Below are 24,465 nucleotides of genomic sequence, written 5' to 3'. Positions count from 1 at the left end.
GACTTGACACTTTGAGGAATAGTGCTTAGGTATTTAGTAGGATGTCCCTCAATTTGGGTCCTTCTGATATTGTCTCATGGTTTGGTGGCGGAAGTTACAGATTTTGGGGGCTGATGATGATGGGCCTTTTTTGTTGGGTCACATCAGTGGACACGTGATATAAACATGACTTCTCACTAAGAATATTAACTTCGATCATTTGATTAAGATGATATCTGCCAAGTTTCTCCAGTGTAGTTAGTTGCCATTCTCTTGACTTGCTCCTACTCATACGCAAGGGGGTGGGGATTAAGCTTCACCTACTAGAGGGAGGAATGTCAAGGAATTTTGGGTATAAATTAAGGCAATGACAGTAAATAATAAATATTTTGGGGGAAATATTTTGAGTCTATGCAAATACCTTGTTTCTCTCTAAAGGTTTGGGGGAGCCAGCTCTCTAAGAATAAGGCCAAGAATTGCCTGAGACAAGAGGTCAAGCTGTAATGACCATATACTTACTTGACCTTTTTCATTTATGGTTTCTTGCAGAGCTATAAATGCGTATATAAGTGCAAATGATAAATGATGTTATTTCTGTGTCATTGACTCTTCTGTTCATTTTTTTGAAGAGTAAATTTATTTATATTAAACAAATAGGGTTAATTAAGTTACATTTGTGAAACAAGGTAAAACATCAGTTATTGACTTTAATTTCTTCCTCATTAATCAGTTACAAAATGCTTATTCTATCGTATAGTGTTTGTTGGCTACTGAGTAAGAAGGTGCCTGTGTGTGTGTGTGTGTGTGTGTGTGTGTGTGTGTGTGATTAGCTACATTCCAAGTGACTTCTATGGCAGTGATTTAATAGTCAAATTGCATTTCACCTTTGGAACTGAGATTTGGCTTTTTAACTATATTATTGTGTTGCTCCAGAACAGATTTAATAATGAGCTGTTCTCAGAAATACTTTAATTTCCTCCTTTTTCTCCTGCCTCCCACCCCCAGGGACAGGATTTCTAATTCTTGGGGTCATCAGAGTGGAGGGGGTTGGTTGGGTGGGGCCCAAATGGAGAGGGAGTGATATTGTAGTAGTTTGCAGTGGAGAAGGTAACATTGTTGGGAAATAAATCAGGGCCAACTTTTGGATTAGGCTGAATAACAGTAACTATCTTAATTTGGGTAGTAGAGGTTGATGAGGTATAGGCACAAACAAATGTGTTATAGTTGTTCTTATTTATAGAGCCCAGACTGGGTATTTGCTACTTTAAGTATAACATTTAATTTCAAAGTAACCTTGCAAGGTCAGTATTAGACAATTTTTTTAAAGAACTATTTTTATTTATTTATTTGACAGACAGAGATCACAAGCACGTGGAGAGGCAGGCAGAGAGAGAAGGAAGGGAAGCAGGCTCTCCGCCGAGCGGAGAGCCCGATGCGGGGCTCAATCCCAGGACCCTGGGATCATGACCCAAGCCTAAGGCAGAGGCTTTAACCCACTGAGCCGCCCAGGCGCCCCAGTATTAGACAATTTTATAGAAGAGGCAAATTAAACTCAAGGAAGTTAGATAGCTTGCCTGATGTCACATAATTAATATATGATGGAACTGTACTATGAATTTCTATCAGTCTGATTCCAAAACCCATTATTACTCTTTATACTGAACTCTTGCTTCCTGCCCACAGTTGGCTGTGCTCTACCGGTAGATTGTGTAGAAAATGAGTTATTTCATAGTTTGGGAATAATTATTTCCCCCTGCCCTCACTTTGTAGTAAAACAAAGAACAAAACACACAACACATAGACACACCCCTTTGGCTACTTTTAAAAAATTATCTTTGTTGGACAGTTTGACATTTTTTGGTCTGGTTATGACAATGGAAACGTTATCCTTGTCAATAGCTGCGTGTGTCATTTAAACTGAAAAATCTGGAAACAAAATATGGATTCATTTCATCTCTCTGACTTGTATTATGACAGAGGTACTCAGGAGCTCTAATATAGAAGTGAGTTTTCCTTGACTGCTGGTAATTATTAGCTCAAGCAAAAAAGATACTTTGTGTTAAACTCTATATGCTGTGTATGTGTAAATGAAATTCATCTGCTTTATATGCGGAAACATGACAAGGCATCACTAGTGTTAATATTTTTCACATTACCTATTGGATTTCTTTCTTTCTTTTTTTTTTTTTTTTAAAGATTTTATTTATTTACTTGTCAGAGAGAGAGGGAGGGAGAGAGAGCGAGCACAGGCAGACAGAGAGGCAGGCAGAGGCAGAGGGAGAAGCAGGCTCCCTGCCGAGCAAGGAGCCTGATGCGGGACTCGATCCCAGGACGCCGGGATCATGACCTGAGCCAAAGGCAGCTGCTTAACCAACTGAGCCACATAGGGGTCCTTATTGGATTTCTTATTTAGATATCTTCTCCCCATAATTCTGAGGAAAAAAAAAAAAACCAAGAGGGATTGATGCCAGGACTTGGAGATGCTATAGAAGTTGTGATGTATAGGCATACATAAACCCAGTTGAACCTCAGTAGCCCACTGAGCATTTTTGCTATTTGATGATTCTGATAGTAATGTAGAGAGTACTTAACTTGCAAAGTGTTTCTGAATCCCAGGTTAGTCTTTTTATTTTATGAGTTTTGATTGGAGGCTCTAGTGATAACTAATTTTTTAGGGTTGGCTAGATTTAACTGTAGGAGATAAATGTATCAATGATATTGCAAGTTAGTAGTTTTTATACTATCCTCGAAGATTTAGTTGGCGTTTGGTATAAATGCGATTTGGGAACAAGCTAAGGAAATTACCCACACCTTGACTTAGAGCAGGAAGTATTTTGGGGCTCTCTGTACAGAGGTGATGAGAAATGGGCCAGGTTGTGGAGCAAGTTTTATCTTTAGACCTCTGCTTCTTTATTCTCTTTTCTTTCCCATTTAGGCACTTGACTAAGTACTGTAATGCCCGAGGCTTTTATGTACTCATTTCTGCTTTGCCTGCTCTCCTGGTACTGCTCCCAGGAAAACTATTCTTGTACATTTAGTATTCGTACCTTGTGCTCATGTTGTGTATGTCCACGAGGCCACAGCGGGAGAGCTTGGCAGGAATGTTGTTTGGGAGGGAGTCTGTTGGGGTGTTCGTGTTTAGGACTGTATACCAGGGCACCCTTATAGAAGTAAAGCGACAGGCAAAGTGAAATCATTTTTAGAACAGGCTACTTGGTAAGATCTTGTCAATTTACAGCATTCCCAGTGCACGGGTACTTGAAGGGTATGCTGCTAACAGAAAGATCTTATTAAATCCACTCCATGTAGGAGTGTGCATGTCTGTTAGCCATACAGTATAATTTCCAAATAAGAATTTGCTACTCCTGATGTAACTATAAAATCCTGTATCTTTAGCTCTACGTGTTTGATATCCTGGTACCTCGTCTCCCCTGTGCCTGGTTGCTGTGAGCCATGCTAGTTTACTACAGTGTTGTTTAAAAAAAAGCACTAATTCAGCTAGAATATCTTGTATTTTCTTCCCTGTTATCGTTAAGCTTTTTTCCCCCCAATACCCAAAATCATAGTGAAAAAGTGAGTTGTTTCTTGTTTTGAAAGCCAGAGAATTAAAAACAAAACCTACAAAAAACCCTATCATCACATAATGAATTCCTAGCTAGAGCAAGTTAGTGTTCATCTGAATGGTTTCTTCTAATTCCAGTTTACAATTTCTTGGATTGTCCTGCTCTACTGACCAGCAGTTTTCATAAGGAAAATATACAGCCACATGCAAATTGCTTTTTTTCCTGATCACTAAGGTCCCTGTTGTCCTCTGTGTGTGCCTTTTAAGATTCCTTAGCATGCCAGATTAACGGCTGTTAGTTGAGTGAAGTTGGTGAGTTCTGAATCTTGGGTGTCTTTTTCCCCTCAGTCCTCAAAAGGCAGCATAGAATGCACTCTCTGAAAACAATCTTACATAGCATTTGGTCCAAGTCTTTTCACTTTTCAGATGGGAACAGTAAAACTCCTATAGGTTGGGTTTTAACAAAGCTGCAGCTCCTTGGAAGTGAGTGGCTCAGATAAGTCTCTTTTCTATATGTTCATGGACAGTGTGGTGTTTGGGTCATAGCAGTAGACGCCCCCAATGAGTTCAATTTTTATTTTGGAGGAGAATTTGAGAGTCAATTCCCTTAGTGTTGTGTCCTTTGGAGTAAACTATAGTCAGATTGTTATGCAGAGAGGAAGTAGAGATGACTTTTTCAGAGTTAAAAAAAAATGTGGATATTCTCAAGTATATAGACCTTCCTAAACAGGCTCATGTAGGATGAAAAAGCAACCTGGAGGGCTGTGTAAGCCAAAAGGTCTGCCCTATCATGTGCTCTTTGGTCCACCTTGTTCTGCTACTCCTACTCCCTACTCTGGCCTGACATGGACACTTACCTCTTTCTTCTATCTTTTTTTCACATTTGCTTTTGTTAGAATGGGGGCTTCAGGGTGAAAGTATTACTCCACTGGTCTTCATGTTTGTGAGTTCTAGCCTTCTAATGTTCCTTGGGTATAGGAACCATGGGAAAGGAGTAGACAGGCTGATGTCTGTTTTTCTCAGACTCTTTAGAAACCAATCTGTATAATTTAATTTTTATTTCAATATTTGCTTCCAATTTTTAAATAGTCTGGTACCATAACACGTTCAGGGGTGCTCAGGAAATACTACCAGTCCAATCTGTCTGGAATGCCGATTTGTGCTAGGTCTCTGCCTGTGGAACAATTTCCTTCTCCTTCATACGGTCCTTGAGGGAGAGCGAACATGGGAATTGTGCTCCTTCAGGCCACTAGGTTGGGCTCTATCAGCCAGACTCTCGGTATGCGGTCATAGCCTCCTTCTGAAAGAATGTGAACCTCTAAAATTGGAAACTACCATGATATGCAGTGGTTTATGTGCTTATGAATGAAGATGAGGGGAGGTTTATTGGAATCTCTCTTCAGCATTTGTTGGCTGCCCATCAGATGACCTTTCTGCGATGGAGTGTCTGAGAAACCCTATCTTTTAAGGTGACCGTATTGGAGTTCATTCTCCACTGTTGCTCTGAAGGCACACTTTCCTATCTCACTGTAAAGAGTCCAGCCTCTGGGTGCCCTTTATATATAGTTACTGTTGTGGTTTTTGTTGATTTTGTTTCTAAAAAGGAGAGTGGGTGGTTTTTTCTGGCTGCCCTCACAGTGAGGTCATGCACATTTTTAACTTTCCTAGCTCTTGGGTACCAACTTGAACCCCAAATACATATTTATTTATTTATTTTACAAGATGTTAACCTTGCTGTAATGTTTGTACCTTTGTAACCATGAGTTTAGGTATGTCTTTGCTACATGAGAAATCACTGGTGAGAATTGGTTTTCTTCTCAAGGGACCTTGTAATATTGATTATTTTACTTCCATGTAGGATGTCAGTTCGCCACAGGAAGTTGGCACAGAGAGGGAGTAGAGATGATGTGGGAAAAGAAATTAGCCTGTCATTCTGTTGTCTAGGACATTTGTTTCAAAAGTTTGGCTGGGTGTCTGAGATAGGAACAGTACATATTTTTAAAAATGTCTTTGTCTTGGTATTTATGCTAACATAAAATATTTGTAATGAAGATAGTTGTATAATTATAACTACAAAATTTCCCTCTCCTGACTTACAAATCTTAGTAAAGATATGTACATTATAATTGGCTCCTGACTTAGTAATCTCAAGGAATAAAGTTGTAAAGTTGTTTTTCTTCCCAGACCTGTTTATGGAGGGGTCATAGAAAAAAAAAAAGATGAAAAAGTGGCAAAAATTGCTCCTTGTTGAAACTAGGTGGTGAGTACATGGGTGTTGGTCATTTGTTTGAAAAATTCCTAGTAAAAAATTCCTAAGTAAATAAGGAATAGTGCTGGAGATGCTCAATGAGTAGAAACAAATTATATAATCACTAGGTCACCATAACTGCATGTGTTGGGATAGAAAATATTTCCTCTTAACAAAGAAAAAAGTTGCTTTATCCAATATATCCTGTTAGATATAACATTTAGTGGTGTATAGTTCCTAATACTTGAGCTCTGTCTCACTCTCAAAGTCAAGTAAATTATAAGAGTCCACAAATCTGGGGCACCTGGGTGGCTCAGTGGGTTAAAGCCTCTGCCTTTGGCTCAGGTCATGATCCCAGGGTCCTGGGATCGAGTCCCACATCGGACTCTCTGCTCGGTGGGGAGCCTGCTTCTCCCTCTCTCTCTGCCTGCCCCTCTGCCTACTTGTGATCTCTCTGTCAAATAAATAAATAAATAAATAAATAAATAAATAAAATCTTGGGGGTGGGGAGAGTCCACAAACCTATAATCAACTAAAAGCAACTAAAATGTTTGGCATAATATTATAGGTGAAAGAATATTATGAAGAGGGGGGGACCCTCTTGGTATTTCCAGCAGTAAAATTCTGTTGATTTCTCACACTGAGTTGTGATATGATTTAACTGTTTCTTTAATAGTCTAACTCAAACTATACATGTTTATTTTTTATTATTTTAAGGAATAGGAGAATGAATTTATTTTATTCATTTTATTTATTTTTTTTATGTAAACTCTATGTGCAGTTGGGGGGTTCAAACTCACAACCCAGAGTTCAAGAGTCACATGCTCTACTGACTGAGCCAGCCAGGCGCCCCAGGTTACAGATGTTTAATCCTTTTTTATGTACTTGTAATTTATTTGAATTCTAGGTCTTGGTTCCTTGGTAATTGTTGAGACAACAGAATAATGGAGTAGCATTCTGCATGTCTGAGCAGCCGTGTTTGGCAGTCTGTGCCCACTTGGGCCAGAAAAGGCTATTGCTTGACATAACTCAAACCGGTTTTAGACTACTTGGCAATGTCTGTGTAGAATCAAATACATGTGTTAAAATAGAGAATACCTTTGTAGATCCTCTAGGTGGCAGAACAATTACAACAAATAAGCTTTAGGAGCTGTTGCAAGACGTATAGAGAGGGGAGAGTACAGGAGAGAAGGCATGAAAAGGTGTCTTCTAGCTAGTGGGGTTCTGTGCTTTCTATTTGGACCCAACCAGGTTTTATGTGCTCTTTGTCTTGCTTTTATGTATTTTATGTTTTGACATTTTATCTAAGATCTTGTCTGAAACAATGTAATACTGCTAAAAAAAAAAAAAAAAGGATGTCGAAGCTCAAAAAATCTTGAGCTGTGTACATCAAAACAGCCTCAATAAAGGCGTTCGTCCATGTGTCCTGAGCATTTCTAGGGAGTGTAGCTGATTCTCCCCCCAATCCACATGTTGATGAATTCTAGAGCAATGCTGGCCTGCTTGAATACCTTCTTACCATGAATTCTATCATAAAGGAAAATGTGCAGCATAGGCTTTAGCTTTTATTCCTGCTTTGAAAGAGATCACCATTGTTGACACAGATTTAACAGATAAGTCTGATGATACCATGGCTTTCAAACTCAAAGGAAATTTGACTTAGATACTTGCATAGATTTATTCCTCACATAGAGAGAACACAGAATAAATGCAAAATATTTAAGTATGGCACTTCCCCCACTCTTATCTTTGAATGAATCAGAAAGCTGGCTGTAGTTAGTATCCTTTCAATTTCTCTTGCAAAATGCTTGTCCACATCCTTCTGTAATCACTTTTCAAAAGCAAGGCCTATTTAGATCCTTTTGGACAATTGAAGTTCTGCATCACAAGATAGTTTGGCAAATGTGACTTCCATGTATCAAATGCATCAAAAGTCTAAGGGAGCAAATTTCCTATCCCATATCTGTAACCTCATGATATCCTATGGTATACTTGACTGGGCTGGTCTATTTATAGCTGTTAGTTCAGCATTACTCCTCCAAAAAGTTCCCCTCCTTGAGACTTTCCCATATTTGTCCCATTTTCTCATTACCAATGAAGCTGGGGTATATTCTAGAATCCCCATTCTTCCACCTTTTTGATGAGCTTGTACCTGAGAATGTCTTAAGAGACATTTTCACATTCATTTTAACACAGCTATGGATTAACTAGTCCCGTGCTTGGAAATAAAGCATGAGCGAGATGCGGTCCTCATTTTTGAGGCTCTCACCCAAATGGATAAAGACTTTAATAGGCAAGATAGGTACATAAATGGGTTTTCAATACAATTGAGCAGAATGTTAAAAAAAAAAAAAGAGGTATTATTAGGGGCACCTAGGTGGCTCAGTCGGTTAAGCATCCGACTTTTGATTTAAGATCAGGTCATGATCTCAGGGTCATGAGGTTGGCTCCGTGCTGGGCATGGAGACTGCTCAAGTTTCTCCCTTTCTTTCTGCCCCTCCCCCCTTAAAACAAAAGTGGGACCAGAAGTGCTGTGAAAGTTCCTAGACAGCTCTTCTATACGTATCACCACAGGTTACCCCCAATTACTGCATGCAGAGGAGTGCGTCCCTGCAACACATAGGAAGGCATGCAGTTGGTGAAGAATTAGAGTGGAACCACATCATGTACTAAGCCTGATAGATTTAGGTTATGCACCAACCAGCAGATTTAAGCTATTGTACCAAGAAAGCTCTAGAAACAGCTAAACATTTTTATTGGGATAATTGAACTGGGAATAGATTTTGCTACTCAAAGTCACGATTCAATGCAACATCAATATACTGATAAGCAGTAAATCGGAAGGCGTATATATTCTGATGACAGCAGTGTAACCTCAAGCCTTAGGCTATAAAAGTGGTAATGTTTTCTGACTGATCTGGATTCTTGCATCATTTCACGAATGCCTCCAATGCCATGTGAAACATGAGGGATGGCAGGATCTCCAAACAACTGTTGACAATCAACTGGGAGTCATTAACCAGTACACAGGACTGGGGAAATGCTTTAGTAATTCTTGAATACACCATTTTTGAAGCAGACTGCAACTGTAGACAACAAATGTCCATTTGGCTTGTAATTATTCGTGGAGTTATGTAAAAAATATCTTTACATGGGCTCTGAGTCTGGGAGACTAAGACAAATGACTGCTGTTTTGTATCAGGGCTATTGCACCTCATCAAGGAATAAACGACAAGTGTTCAGTGCAGAAGGACTGGTGGTTTTGCTTTGTCCTTTGCAGCCAGAGTGGCCTAAGAGGTAGAGGAGAGATGGTCTATGTATATGCAGTGGTAAGAGGAGCTCTCATGCTGTCTTCTTTGTTGAGCTCTAAGTCCCAATTTCTTTTTATTTTTGCAAATTTTTGAAGAGTTTGATAGAACACAGTGATTCTGCTTATTAAAGAGATACTTCTTTTATTTTATGAGTTGTTTTTCTTAAAAGGATGCTCACCAACCCCTCCCTGCCCCCATGTTATCATACTAGTTTATATGCTATACACTAATTAATTTATGTCATGGGGTCACTGTATAACTTAGGAGTCCCTTCTCATTTGGAGCACTTCATTTCCACTTTAAGAGTAGTAGCAGTATTTCTCTGGAGGCCAGGGTGAAATTTTGCATAGATTTCTCTGTTCTCTTACGTTCCTTTTCCATTATTGTCTGGTTGCTTACTGGTACTTTCCTTCCTTCCATTTTATCATCTGTGAGTTTTATTAACACGATGTTTACTCTCTCTTTTAAATTATTAATGCAGTAAGCTGTGAAATGGCACTTTTATCTTTAATAGTTGATGCTGTGAAAGTGACAAATGCAATGAGAGCATCCTTCTCTAATTCGGCTCCTGTCGTGCATCTCTTTAGTGTCTCTGTGACTTGACTTGAAATGACAGTGCTCGTGTCTCTTTTGTAGCTGGTTCACACTGAAAGGATATAATCATCTGTTTGATATCACAGCCACTTCCCCAGCTACAGACTGTGATGTCACAAACCAAAGATTATTCTCTCTCAGCAGGAAGAAGCTGGAGAGGAGATGAATCTCCATGATGAACCATCATCCGTATTCAAATTTGATCATTTCATAAAGAAAATTAACCATGATGAGGAACAAATGTACTGGCTAGTTGAAATACCCTTTTGACTTAGCTTGAAAAACTTTACCATTATACTGGAACAAGAGAAATTCTTTCAAAAATTCTAAGTCAAAATTTGAGAGTTATAATAATGCAAGTATCAGTACTTTTTAAAAAAATTGAGTTAAAAATATTATGTCATGCCAGTCTCTTTAAATTAAATGTTAACACTGAAAAAAAGAATTTTAGGTCTATTTCTAACTTCATATGCAAAATTATGTTGCTTGTTATTTCAGACAAAGATGACATGCAGGTCTGAAAAAGGTCAACAAAGACACTAAATGAATATACTTTATTTTGACCTTTATAACTACTTTTATTTTCTCATGGCTTAAGCCAAAAGTTTATAACTTTTGGATGATTTGAAGTGAGCAGAATCTATGGATAGAGTCACAGATACCATTAAGACAATTATAGCAATGATATTTGCTCCATCTCTATGACAAGAATCCAATATTACACAATTATGTTACTTTAAAGTATACTTTCATAAAATATGTAGACATGAAATACATTCTGAATTACAGAAGCAATTAGGCAATCACTGAATAATTCCCAAGAATGTTCAAAATCTCTTTAATTGTTCAGTCTATCAACACAAGGAAAGAACTCCTATAAATAAACCAAATCTTCAGGTGTAAGCATAAAATTCCTTATCCATGTGTACTCATGAGATGCTGATTTTGAAATAATTTTCAGCATTTCAGCACATCATTAACAAATGATTTGTTAAAAAGTAGTTAATGTTTTTTTTTTCATTAAAATGAAGAGGAAAATGTAGGTTATTCCAGATTGATAGGATGTGTGTGTGTTTTATTTTTTTAGAAAGCTGTTATTTAAACCTCAGTAATTATTTTTCCAAATGCAATATTATAGAGAAAATATCTCGATTTAATAGAAAAGAAGAACTGGGACTGATGCTGACCCAGGCCTCAGGGGAGGAGGTGTAGTGTCTGTCCGTCATTGTCCTCAGAAGTCATAGAAGCAGAGTCCTCAAACTGGTGTACCTTCCAGTGAGTACATAAAATCTGGAGGACTTCATGAGTATAATTTTATGCCCCCTTCAGTTCTACTTATGGGAGCAAATTGTTTGAGCATACTATTGTGAATCTCATTTTTTGCCCAAGTTAATTAAAAAAAAAATTCTCCTTCATTATTGAGTTGAAACAGTGACATTTTCACTTATAAATATAAGCCTACTTTCAAAGCATGTCTGTTTATCAAATATGATATCATAATAAAAAAAAGATGAAAAGAATCCTTAAGGTTTCAGGTAAGTCCGGATGTAGGTAAAAAAACCATACTTATAACTTAGGGCTGGTATACAAAGAAAGTAGTTTGAAATTTTGAGTTAAAGATTTTTCTCTGAAGCAAATGGGTACGTTATACCATCACTGCTTGCATGTAAGTTGCTGCTTTGGTACAGGAAAATGATAAGTAAACGTCTGTAATGAATTCAGATGCAGAAGATGATACTTAAGGTTCTTTATGGACTGTTTTGAAAAGTCAAAGGATCATGTAATTCACTTTATTAATTAGGCTTTGAAAAAAGGAAAGAATTTAGTGAAATGGAAGGGAAGAATTTTAAACTGCTTTTTTTTAGATAGGTAATGAGTAATTACTTCTGATAACTTTCCTTGTATTATCTGATGATCTCTATTGTTAAGTGTGATTTTCTTTTATTGTTTCCTTTATCTCTTGTCTTCTAAGATATTAGAAATGTATTATTTATTTTAGGGCTTCTTTGTGAACAGATTAAGCTTTGAACTTTTCCTATTGGATTTATATGCAAACTAATATAGTTGAATTTTAGATAAAAATCTATGTAGGGAATGAAAATTCAATCTTTTCTGCTTTTTCTTTTTAATATGTAAGACAGTCTCTCTAGAAGTCTCATTATGGGGTGATTTCTAGGGAATTTCTAAAAGGCACTTGTACTCTTTAAAATTCTTTGATGGCCCCAGTAGTTCTTTACGTTTTGCTCTTTGGACCATTGATCTGAGTTAAAGCTTTTGAGGTATTAAGATACCAGACATCTTTTTGTTCTGTTGTTAAATCAGAAAAATGTCCTTATTTAATCCAGTACAACAATGTGCCCAGTACCATTAGGGTAAATTAACCCCATTCTACTGTTATACCAGACCTTAGTTTGCCAGAGATTGTTTTTCTTTAGTGTGAATGAGAGTGACATCACCACTTTTCTTGTTTGGTAATGATAAAAATCAGTTACTGAGCTCTATTCTCTTGCATTGATAGAAATATTAAAAATGCATTAATATTTCTTTGTTTTACCAAGTGCCCCGGGAAACAAATCGCATCTGAATGTTTGGTATATAACATCTGTGAATGGCTCTTGTGCCCCGCTCAGGGCTCTCTTCACGCATTTATTTTTTTTTACCCAAGCTATTCAATTAAAAAAAAAAAAAATTTGGGATCTTAAGAATGAAGACAAAGATGGGACATACCCAGTGAAAAATGAGTGAGACTCTGGGGCTGTTTTTATCTAGTTATGAATGAGTGGTTTACGCAGCATAAGTAAAAATAAGTGTTTACCTCAGAAGACTGAAATCTGCATAGAGCTTAAGGGAGGCTCGAGTGAAATTCAAATCTGCTGGCTCGTTCACAGCAGCACCAGGTTTAGTTTCGGTAGTCAGGGTATAAAGTAATGTTATAAAATTAAATCTTACCTGGCAGTGGAGTGTTTGAAGCTCAGTAATCTAATTCTGGCTGGAAATAGTAAGCTCCGGTACCTGAAATGCCTTCTCTACTTCGCTCGCGTGTGTTCGTTCACCACTGTGCTGGATTTCTTGCAGCGTCTCTCTATCTGTATTCCTGGTAATCCTGTAGCATTAGTTAAGACAGCACACCATAGACGAAGATTCCCTTTGGATAGAATTCTGGAGACAGAGGATGAATTTTGCCTGTCTTTATCCGATCACAGCAGTTGATCTGACCACAGACAACTTGAGTGTTCAGAACTTATTAAAAATTCATTGAATGTTTCAGTAATGAGGAATCCGCACCCTGTGCATAGATGGTTTTACCTTCCGGAAAAGTTCTGCTGTCCATATTTCAGAATGACACATGCCCCCGAATCAAGTTGCTTTAAAGAATTATTCCGACCAGGAGTCCGGCCCTTCTCTTGCACACTCTTGCTTTCCTGGTGCTCCCCTTTACCAACTTTTCAGTCCTTTGGATGCCTTTTTGTTGAGGACGAGGGGGTTTCTTCTGTCTTCCCCGTGTGTCTGCAACACATAGACCTGGTACACCGGGTTGTGATTAGTGAGAGAAAAGCCCGAAGGAGGTAGGACTTTAGCGTCTCTGCGGACAGGGAGCAGCATCCTTGGTATGAATGAAGAGCTGATATGAGCTATTCAAACCAGACAGCCAACTGATGGGGTGACGCTTTCATACATAATCAGCCCATTAATTACTTCTCCTGATGGACAGCAGTATGCCCTGAAAGGAAAAAAGGAAGGAGCAGATGATCCCATTCAGCCCGATAGGTGCTCTCTGAGCAGCTTGTGATTGGGAAGAGAATCCAGGAAAAGCTGCCGCTTTGGAATGTGATCAGGTAGAATGGGCAAGAGTTGTTTTGACAGTCAAGTGACGATTTTGGGGGGGTGGGGAGAAAAAGAGAGCTGAGCAAAGAGGAAGCTGGAATAAGCTTCCAAAACGCTCTTGAAAATGTTCATTTTTCTGCCCCGCGTTCTTCCTTTTGGCTGGGAGAAAGCACTCTGTATTTTACCTTTGCATTATTTGCAGAAATTCTGCTGAGCTGGTTTCTCATAGCTTTCTCTGAAGAAGGGAAAAAATTTAAAAAGCCTTTGAGATAGAAAAATATATTGTGAGTTTTTATTAAAAATTTGTAGCAGGGAAAAGACTGCCTTTTGTGAAAGGCACACCTGTTTTTACATGTCTTTTGGGCCCATAACATTTTGTTGCTTTGGAAGAGAACAGTATGAGTCATCATTTAGTATAAAATTTGAGCAGAGTCTTTATTAAAAATATTAGATGGAATTTTGTGTAGCTATATAAAATAGATCTAGAAATGTCAATTTTATAATTTTTGTACTTAATTTTTTAAGTAATGCAAGATTTTTTTTTTCTTGTCTTTTCACAGAATCCTTTTAGAGGTATTTCTGGACAATAAATGCTTTTTAAATGTTCTTAAAAATTATGAAAAGATTCAAACTTATACAAAACTGTGAAAAACTAATGCATGAACTTCCATAAACCTGTTAAGACTCTTGCCACATTTGCTTCATTCAACTTTTTTTTTCTTAGCTGAGATATTTAGAGCAATTCTTATTCTACCCCTGCATATGTTAACATGTGTGGATGCCTTCTCCCATGACCACGGTGCCATGATCACACCTAATGATAATTATAATGAACAGTAGTTAATTTGGGGGTTGTTAATCATTCTTTGGGGTCCTATGTTATCCAGCCTGTTTCAGGCTTCTCATCCTTCAGAAATAGTCTCTTGACCTATGTTTTTTTGAATTAGAATCTAGGCAAAGTCCGTATATTACATTTAGTTATTAGGCATTGAAATTTCAAGCACTAACTTAGAGGATCACAGGTGATGAAGTAAAATTCAGTTTAGAGTAGTCATCTATACACACTTATTATATGAATATCTACATAAGAGAACATATCTCTAGAATATTTTCTTGAGCTTTCCCCCACTTAACATTATGCATGATAATAACTGAAAAAGAACGTAAGTTTATGTGGTTACGATTGGTTAGGTTCATTGTCCTGTGCAGGTTTTTCATGACTTGTCCTGGACTTTGTAGTTCAAAATTCTGTCCCCCGGCTATTGAGGCTACATTTTGGGCTGGGCACATTCAAATACATTCCAGGGTCCATTCTACTTTATTGCTGAAAAAGACCCTCTTGCTTATTTATCTTCTCAAAAGCAATAGAGCATTATTAAAATAAATACTCCCAAGTTTCAAAGCATTGATGACTAAGCCATGCTTCGACATGTGAATGTGACTTAGAGTTCTGTGAAGATCGAAGGATAGAGAAGTAAAAATCAAATGGGGCCAGGGACTGCAATATTATATAATTACATGCAATTATAGAAATTATTTTATAATTTTTCCATTAATACCAGGTTTTCCTTTTCCTGTGAATTTTTATTTTCCTATAAGACCGGAACTCTCATTTCCTTCCTGAAAAAGCAGAGCATTTGGCTCCTTGACTTTTCCAGAATGTAGTAATAGAAGGGCCTGGAATAACTGTGTGCTGCGCTGTCCCCCACTGAAACTGATTGTCATTCAGATTCTTGTTTCTCTCTGATCCTACTCCTTTTTCCCTCTCCATCTTTTAAGTTGGCTAGATGAATACCAATGAGGAAGGTGGAATATGGGGAACCACTGGAAAGGCATAGATGGACATTATACCTAGGTTCAAAGGTACTGCTGAGAACCATAATCCCAGTTCTATGGAGGGCTTTAGAATACTGCTTGCCAAAGTGTTTGTAGAAGGTACACCCTTGGCTCTGTCTCCTGCTGTATGTCATGTTATCACATGATTGTTTGGTAGCTTTGTGTAGCACTTTCTTATGTTCTCAAATTATCCCTTTATTTTTACTTTTGTAAAGGTTTTATTTATTAGAGCAAGTGAGCGAGAGAGGGCAATGAGCAGGGGGAGGGGCAGAGGGAGAAGCAGGCTTTCCACCAAGCTGGAGAGATGCTGGGCTGGATCCTGGGACTCTGGGATAATGACCTGAGCCTAAGGCAGATGCTTAACTGACAGAGCCACCCAGGCGTCCCTCAGTCATCCCTTTAAACGCCTGTCCTTTCTTAAATCTTGCTGAACAAAGTTAAATGGGTTTTATTACCTACAGATGTGCTTTACTCAAAGTTTGGTAAAGAGTTCCTGACTATGACCATTACATACAGGTACACTGAATGGAAAAAGGCTTCTTTTTTCCTTTGTTAGTTATCTCTGTGATTTTTCCCCTTGATATTTTATAATGCAACATCAACATTGGGTGGGCATTTTGCAAATGTGCTGTTTCTATTATAGAACATCATATAGTTGGTGACAGAGTGACTATAGAAGAAACTAGACTAATAGGTTATAAGTGTATTTTGGGTATAAGCCCTAGTTTTATTTCCAATCATTATCTCCCAGCACTAACTATAAACTGAATTAACAGAAAAACATTGACTCAAGCAGTGACCCTGTAGAGTGCCAAACCAGAAAGATAGGTGCACTTCGGCCATTGTGTGAATTATTTTTCTCCCAAAGTGTGGAGTCGTCCCTGTGAATAATATTAATTGATCAAATAGCTGGATGGGCAGATGGCTTGCCCCTCCACCCCCCGGCCTCCGCCATATGAGGGAAAGGAGTGAGTGTCTCAGGGAAATGGACTTTTTTTTTCTCTGATGCATATAATAAAGCAGTTTGCCTTTGTTGAGATGTCTCAACTCTCATCTCCCGTTTTTGCAACTGCCTTTATTTTTACATTTGATCTGAACTCCCATGTCCATTATAAAGTTGACTATACAACTTAGAAGTTTCCTAGGCCTCATAGATTTTTAAAGGAATTTATGTATAATAAGATGAATGATTACCCCCCCAAAGTTCATCCTTGCACGAATGTTTGGTCCACACCTAGAAGTATGCTCACAGTTGTTTTTGAGGGTTTGCAAAAATTATAACAGCTTTTGTAAAGCTGTTGACCTAGGTTTTTTTGAATTAGAATCTAGGCACAGTCCTCTCTTTGTGTTCTCTAGGTCTTAAGTGAGTAGGGTTTGTGGTTAAAGATTTCTTCTGTAGCAACTACCTATCTCTAGGGCAGATTAAATATTCACAACCTCAACTGAGTGTGATGATTTTCAGTTAATAAGACAAGAAAAAAAGTTGCACTTGAAGAAAATATTGTAGAATCACGCAAGCTCTTTCTAAAATCTATTTTCTTGTTGCCTTTGTTAACGACCTCGAATCTTTTTTGGCTTTACTTGGGTCATTCTAGATCATTTTTTAGCCTTTTAATTGGTATATCTAACAAATACATCCTGATTCCTTACTAGGTATGTGGCATTACTAGGTTCTTGGAATGTACAGTTCATCTACTTTCACAGCTTTGATGAGACTGTTCTGTTTTATAAAGGAGGGGACAGATGTGGAGAGCTTAAGTAACTTAGGCTTACTTAATTAGTAAAGTATTGACCTGTGATAGGAATCCAGGCAATGTGGTTCCAGAGCCCAGAATCCAGAGAGAGTTCTTACTGAGAAAAAAGATACAGATTTTCCCTTCCAGTGTGAGACTCCCAGGAGAAGTTTGAGCGAGTGGTACCTCTCTGGCATCACCAACATTCTGCCGAAATGAGGTCTGCAGTTTCAGAGATAGCAGATGACGGGTTCGACCCTCTGAGTTGCTGGTCTTTGAGGAAAAGATACTGCATATAAAATAGAATGAATGCTTCCTTCTTCTCTTCCATGCAAAGAGTTTATAAAGGGGTGATTTTTTTTCCTCTCCAAAATTGTTCCAATTTATTCTCTCATAGTCTGTCAAACAGCAAATATGCTTTAGAATACTAGTCGTTTATATTTAGCTAAAACTGAAAACTTCGTGGGATGCTGAGGAGATACAAACCAGGTTTACTGGTAGTCTAGGGTAAAATGGATGATTAGGAAACCATTGCTTTCTTCAGATGTGTCTCCTCCAGACAAACAGATGGCATTTTTATCTTATTTGGACTTTTAAAAATGTCTCCTTTTAAAATTTCTTTAGCTTTTTACTCTATCACAGGCTGCACACCCTTGTCTCACTGAGCTCAGGACTTACCCTGTGTCTTGGAGTTTGGCCCTTTTCACTCTGCCCTCCCGTTTGACTTCTGGTGAACAGTAGACAACCACTAGAGGTCTCCAGTCCTCACTTTAGAAAGCTCTGACTTCACAGACACACCCCAGTAAGTGGTATAAGTATGTTCCGGGAAGATGAGTTACTGATAGTTCCCCTTAAATATTTATCAAGTGCTCCTTGTGCCTCAGGTCCTAGACTATGCTATGCCCTGAGGGTAGATTTAAAAAGACGTTAAAGTCCCTGAGAACCCTGCAGTCTAGTAGGGACACTGAAGTTTGACCGCGTGGCCGCAAGACTACACATTAGGCTTGGCCACATTCTGTACTTTTAGATCCCTCTTACGAGGGCCCTTCAGATTTCCAGGTCTATCAGAGTGCTGCTAATGCTCTTGAACTTTCTGTCGCTGTTCATTTCTGCAGAGATCATGCCTGGTTTCTTGATGGGGTCTGATGCTGTGTCTTCATCAGTCTCGCAAGGAGCCATTCCCTGGGCCAGCAGGACTAGTTGTGTGGGCTCTAGCTTTTGTTTTTTGTTTTTTAAGATTTTATTTATTTATTTGACAGAGAGATAACACAGGCAAGCAGAGCGGCAGGCAGAGGTAGAGGGAGAAGCAGGCTCTCCACTGAGCAGGGAGCCCGATGTGGGACTCAATCCCAGGACCCTGGGATCATGACCCGAGCTGAAGGCAGCCGCTCAACCAACTGAGCCACCCAGGCGCCCCTCTAGTTTTTGTTTTGTTGCCTGTCTTAGCAGCTCTAGGCATCCGGTCTTTAGGGAACAACTTTGTTCAGGAGTCAACTTCTCCCAATTTCAGGGAATAAAGCAAGCCCCATAACTTAGGGCCTTCCATATCTGTTCTCCTTTATACCAGAGACATTTTCTAGAAAGGGTCTGTGTCCCATTTATGTCCCTTGTATATCAGGGGAGTTAAAATAGAGAAGTGTCTCATGGTAACATGCTTCTAGTCCTACTGTTCACGATCTGTGGAAATCCCCTAGCACAGTGCCTGGGACACTGAGGGCCAGGGCTCAACAAATGTCAGCAGTTGTCATTATTGTTATGGAACTTAATTTTAGTGCTGGAAGGGACTTCAGAGATAATGTAGTCCAATCACCCATTTTACACAAGTTTTACTGCTATTTTTCTTTTTCATGCAAAACTGCCCAAATTGAACTCGAGTTGGAAGAGGTGAGTCCGGTCTCAGAATGGAGGTAAAACTGCTTCCTGGTCACCCCCAGCCCGACTCCGGCCATCGCCGCTGCTGTGGGGGGAGGGAGGGCCACGATCCAAAGGAATCAGAGCAGTTGAGATAACTGTTTACTGGAGGTTTGAGCTTTGAAGACACAGATGATAGTTTAAGAGAACATTTTGAAAAATAGGGTATCCTTACAGATTGTGTGGTGATGAGGGACCCCCAAACAAAATATTCCAGGGGTTTTGGTTTTGTGACTTACTCTTGTGTTGAAGAGGTGGATGCAGCAATGTGTGCCCGACCACACAAGGCTGATCGGCATGTCGTGGAACCAAAGAGCCATTCCTAGAGAGGTTTCTGTAAAGCCTGGTGCCCATCTAACACTGAAGAAAGTTTTTGTTGGTGGTATTAAAGAAGATACAGAAGAATAGAATTTGAGAGACTACTTTGAAAAGTACGGCAAGATTGAAACCATAGAAGTTATGGAAGACAGGCAGAGTGGAAAAAAGAGAGGATTTGCCTTTTTAACTTTTGATGACCATGATACAGTTGATAAGGTTGTTATTCAGAAATACCACACTATTAATGGGCATAATTGTGAAGTGAAAAAGGCTCTTTCTAAATAAGAAATTCAGTCTGCTGGATCACAAAGAGGTCGTGGAGGTGGGTCTGGCAACTTCATGGGTCGTGGAGGGAACTTTGGAGGTGGTGGGAACTTTGGCCATGGTGGAAACTTTGGTGGAAGAGGAGGCCATGGTGGTGGAGGTGGCGGCAGCAGAGGTAGTTATGGGGGAGGTGATGGTGGATATAATGGATTTGGAGGTGATGGTGGCAACTATGGTGGTGGTCCTGGTTACAGTAGTAGAGGAGGCTATGGTGGTGGTGGACCAGGATATGGAAACCAAGGAGGTGGATATGGAGGTGGTGGAGGAGGATATGATGGTCACAATGAAGAGGAAATTTTGGAAGTAACTATGGTGGTGGTGGGAGCTATAATGATTTTGGAAATTATAGAGGACAACAGCAATCAAATTATGGACCCATGAAGGGAGGCAGTTTAGATGGAAGGAGCTCGGGCAGTCCCTATGGTGGTGGTTATGGATCTGGTGGTGGAAGTGGTGGATATGGTAGCAGCAGATTCTAAAAAAATTTTCAGAAGAAAGTGCTACAGTTCTTAGCAGGAGAGAGTGTGAGGAGTTGTTAGGAAAGCTGCGGGTTACTTTGAGACCATCGTCCCAAATGCATTAGAGGAACTGTAAAAATCTGCCACAGGAGGAACAATCATCCATAGTCAGAAAAGTTACTGCAGCTTAAACAGGAAACCCTCTTGTTCAGGACTATCATAGCCACAGTTTGCAAAAAGTGCAGCTGCTGATTAATGCAATGTAGTGTCAATTAGATGTATATTCCTGAGGTCTTTTATCTGTTGTAGCTTTGTCTTTCTCTTTTCATTACATCAGGTATATTGCCCTGTAAATTGTGGTAGTGGTACCAGGAATAAAAAATTAAGGAATTTTTAACTTTTCAAAACAAAAACAAAAACTGTATAACTGTTTGGGGTAGTCCCCTCTTTCTCTCTCTCTTTTAAAACTAACATATAATGTCTTATTTGCCCCAGGGGTACGGGTTTGTGAATCATCAGGCTTACACATTTCACAGCACTCACCATAGCACACACCCTCCCCAGTGTCCATAACCCGGCCACCCTATCTCCCCACCCCCCCCAGCAACCCTCAGTTTGTTTCTTGAGATTAAGAGTCTCTTTTGGTTTGTCATTGGGATTTCATCAAGATCAAAATCTTTTGCACAGGAAAAAGGAAAGGATACAGTTAGTAAAACCAAAGGAAAGAGTCAACTGTTGCAAAGGAAACAGTCAACAAAACCAAAAGACAACTCACAGAATGGGAGAAGATATTCGCAAATGACATATCAGATAAAGGGCTAGTATCTAAAATCTACAAAGAACTTAGCAAACTCAACACCCAAAGAACAAATAATGCAATCAAGAAATGGGGTGGTTCTCTCTTTAGTGCTCTTTGTTTCCTATTAGGGAGACTCAAATTTTGATTCAGTCATTATCAGTTTCTTGGTTAAACTATTTCATAAGAATTTTTATGTGGGTGGTTTGGACTAAATAGCAATTGTGACTTTTTAAAAAAGTTAAGGGTGAAATTGGAGATGCACTAAACAAAATAAAAGCCTGGCAATTTGTTAGCCTTTATCTGTAAGGAAAGTTCCAGAGGGAGTTCTGAACATTTGAGATTAGTGATGGCAGGTCTGGATGGCAGATCTATTTTCTAAAAGTGTGGGATACTTGGATACTTAGGTGAACAACTTCTGAAGAAAAGGTAGCATGGTTTTAGAAATAAATAACTATACAGGTGACTAGAAACAAGTGGAGGGTGCATTTTATTTTATTTTATTTTTAAAAAGATTTTATTTATTTATTTGACAGATCCCAAGTAGGCATAGAGGCAGGCAGAGTGAGAGAGAGAGAGAGAGAGGCAAGCAGGTTCCCTGCTGAGCAGAGAGCCTGATGTGGGGCTCGATGTGGGGCTTGATCCCAAGACCCCGAGATCATGACCTGAGCTGAAGGCAGAGGCCCAACCCACTGAGCCACCCAGGCGTCCCTGGAGGTTGTATTTTAGATTTTAAAATATATTTTGACAAGGTTTGTACCTGAAATTCTAGTTTAAAAGCCTTAATAAATATCCAATTATGTAAATCATCTTGGGGACATTTATGTGAGTAGGTCTTTTGTTTGAGCCAGAAAGAAAATGATGGGAATAGATGGCAGTTCTTAGAATGGAGAACCTTGGGCATACTCCAGGAGTTGAGACCAATTTCATTTAATGTTTTTGTAAATTATTTGAAAGACAGAGGTGTAAAAGAAGGGCCCAAGATTGGGTAGTAATATATGAAGCTTCTTGGGATAAATTCTAGGGTAGAGCACTATGAGTAAGAAATGGTAGATGCGTTCTTGTGGGGACATGAATAAGTGTCAGTAATCTCAATCAGAACTATGTGATGACATGCAGAAAGATAAGGAAAATCTTAAAGGTTTTAAAAATCAGGAGCATGCCATGATTTGCTGTGTTTTTAGAAGATCTGTCTTGAGGCCTGTATCACCTGGTAAGAAATGAAGAAATTCGTAGAGCAGTAAGGAGATTATTGTAATGGGCAAAATGTGATGGTTCCTATCTTAGCCTGTAATACCATAGACTGTATGGCTTAATCAATGGCCTTTGTTCCTCCTAGTCCTGGAGGCTGGAAAGTCTGAGATTGGGGTGCCAGCATGACCAGAGTCTAGTGAGGACTCTCTTCCTGGCTTGCAAACAGCTGCCTTGTTTTCATGTCCTCACATAGCAAAGAGAGGATGCTCACATGTCTTCTGGGGGCTCCACTGCTGTGACCTCATCTGAGCCTAATTACCACCAGGCCTTACCTTCTAATGTCATCACACTGGGGGTTAGAGATTCAAAGTAAGAATTTTGGCGGCACACGTTCAGTCCCTAACCTTAGACTAAGGTACTAACAGTAGAGAAGGAGAGTAGTGGATGGAGGGGAGGAGTATTTTGGAGGTATAAAAGGTAGAGCTTCCGATGAGCTGGGTATCTGGGTATCTGGGTATGATGGGAAGTGAAGGGTTGAAATGACTCTCAAAAGTCTGGTTTGGGTAGGAGATTGACTAGTCTGATTGAGTAAGTGGACGGAGATGCCATTTGCTGAAATTGGGGAAGCTGGTTAAGGAGCAGCTTTGGGAAGGGGAAGTTTGAGAGAGAGGGTGTTGAAGAAGGTAATCTGGTAATTCTTACCCTCTCAAAAACTTGAGGCATATGAGCGTATAGTCTTTATATGTGAGACTCAATATGCTTTTAAGTGTTATCTTTGTTAAGAGATCTTTTTCTGTGTTTCACATGATGGTTTTTAACCTCACTTTGTTGTTTATTTATTTAGTCTCTGCTACTTACGTGCAACACATATTCATCATAAAGTCTTGGGACTCTTGGGTGGCTCAGTCGGTTGGGTGCCTGCCTTTGTCTCGGGTCATGATCCCAGGGTCGTGGGATCGAGTCCCACATTGGGCTCCTTGGTTAGTGGGAAGCCTGTTTCTCCCTCTCCCTCTGCCCCCTGCTTCCCTGCTTATGCTTTCTCTCTCTTTCTGACAAATAAATAAATAAAATCTTAAAAATAAATAAATTCCCTCCTTGCAGATATTCTAGGGAGGTAGGAGAGAAACTGATACATTGATCTCCCTGTGTGTGGTGTGGTTGAAAAAACCTCTCTAGGAATGAATATCGTGTACTCCTCCACCTCTTCCCCAAACCTGGTTAAGCATCATTTCCTTAAAATCTTCCATGAATGGGTTTTGACGTGTTCAAATTTCTTTAAAGCTTTAAAAAAATGTATTGGTTATGCTGGTTCAGAGGCAGGAGGGGCTCTTGGGAGGTCTGGCTCCCATCCCCTAGGTGAGAATGCTGAGCATTGAAGACGATGGTATTTACTCAGGGATGCAGATCTTGTGACTGGTTAGCAGGAGGCATGTGGAACAGTAGAGCCCCTGGAATCTGAATCCCAGCCTCTGGTTCTTTCCATGACACATGCCATTGAATTCTCCGTTTCTCTCCTAGGAGAAATTCTTACAAATAACAAGAAAAATGAAATGTGTTTTACAAGAAATACATTTGCTAAAGTTAAAAATAATTGTATCGTTCCTGCAGAGAGATTTCCTATCTATAATTTGATAGGGTTGACTCTTTGGTCTTCAGCTGAACAATTTAACACCTAAAATGTCTGCATTGTTCTAGGCACTGGATGTATAAACGTAACTAAAGATAAATTCTGTTCCCAAGCAGCTGACATGGAGTGAGGGAGACAAGCATATAAATGAACAGTGTTGCCCTTAGTGTGATAGGTATTAAAGCTGTTATAGAAGAAGAGGTAAAATGGGGCTTTCATGTGGGAGGAAGTCGCTAATTTCACTGGGAAAGAGCAGGATGGTTTTCTTAGAGGAGGTATGTTAAGCTGAGCTGGGGGTAGACATTGGCTAGATGCTCTTTGACCTCCTCCCTCCCCCTGAGCCAATCTTACGAAGCTTCTTTTATTTTTCTTGTTTATCCCGAAACATTAACCAGAAGCTTGTTGCGTGCTAAGTGAAGAACATAGTTTGAGATAATATGTAAAACATTAAAAATATTTCTAAAGGGAGTGGTAAGAAAATCTGCCATGCACACACAGCCTCTCTCTTCCTCTTTTTAACCCAAGTATTCTAGTTGCCATAACAACCTGATTATGGTTGTGCATTTGCTACGGTGGAGGTTGTATCAACGGTTCCATTATGAGCTGCTGTTTTCTGGACTTGAAAACTCAACATCTTATTCACTATTGTGACATATAAAATTCCATCTACTGATTGATTTTGCTTACCCTTGTCATTGAATAAGTCACTCTCCTAGCTGGTCATGTTGAAAAAGTCCATGTATTTGTTC

The 24,465-nt window shown here is 39.2% G+C and overlaps 1 protein-coding gene and 1 pseudogene across 1 annotated transcript in view; both read left to right on the top strand.

The window, feature by feature from the left end:
- AVEN (apoptosis and caspase activation inhibitor) overlaps positions 1-24,465 on the top strand; it is a 154,961-nt gene that overhangs the window by 22,964 nt on the left and 107,532 nt on the right. The gene's annotated exons all lie outside the window — the stretch shown is intronic.
- LOC122893251 lies at positions 18,990-20,120 on the top strand (annotated as a pseudogene).

Source organism: Neovison vison, chromosome 13, assembly GCF_020171115.1.
Source record: "Neovison vison isolate M4711 chromosome 13, ASM_NN_V1, whole genome shotgun sequence".
Lineage (NCBI taxonomy): Eukaryota > Metazoa > Chordata > Mammalia > Carnivora > Mustelidae > Neogale > Neogale vison.
This window is presented reverse-complemented; position numbering and strand designations above follow the sequence as displayed.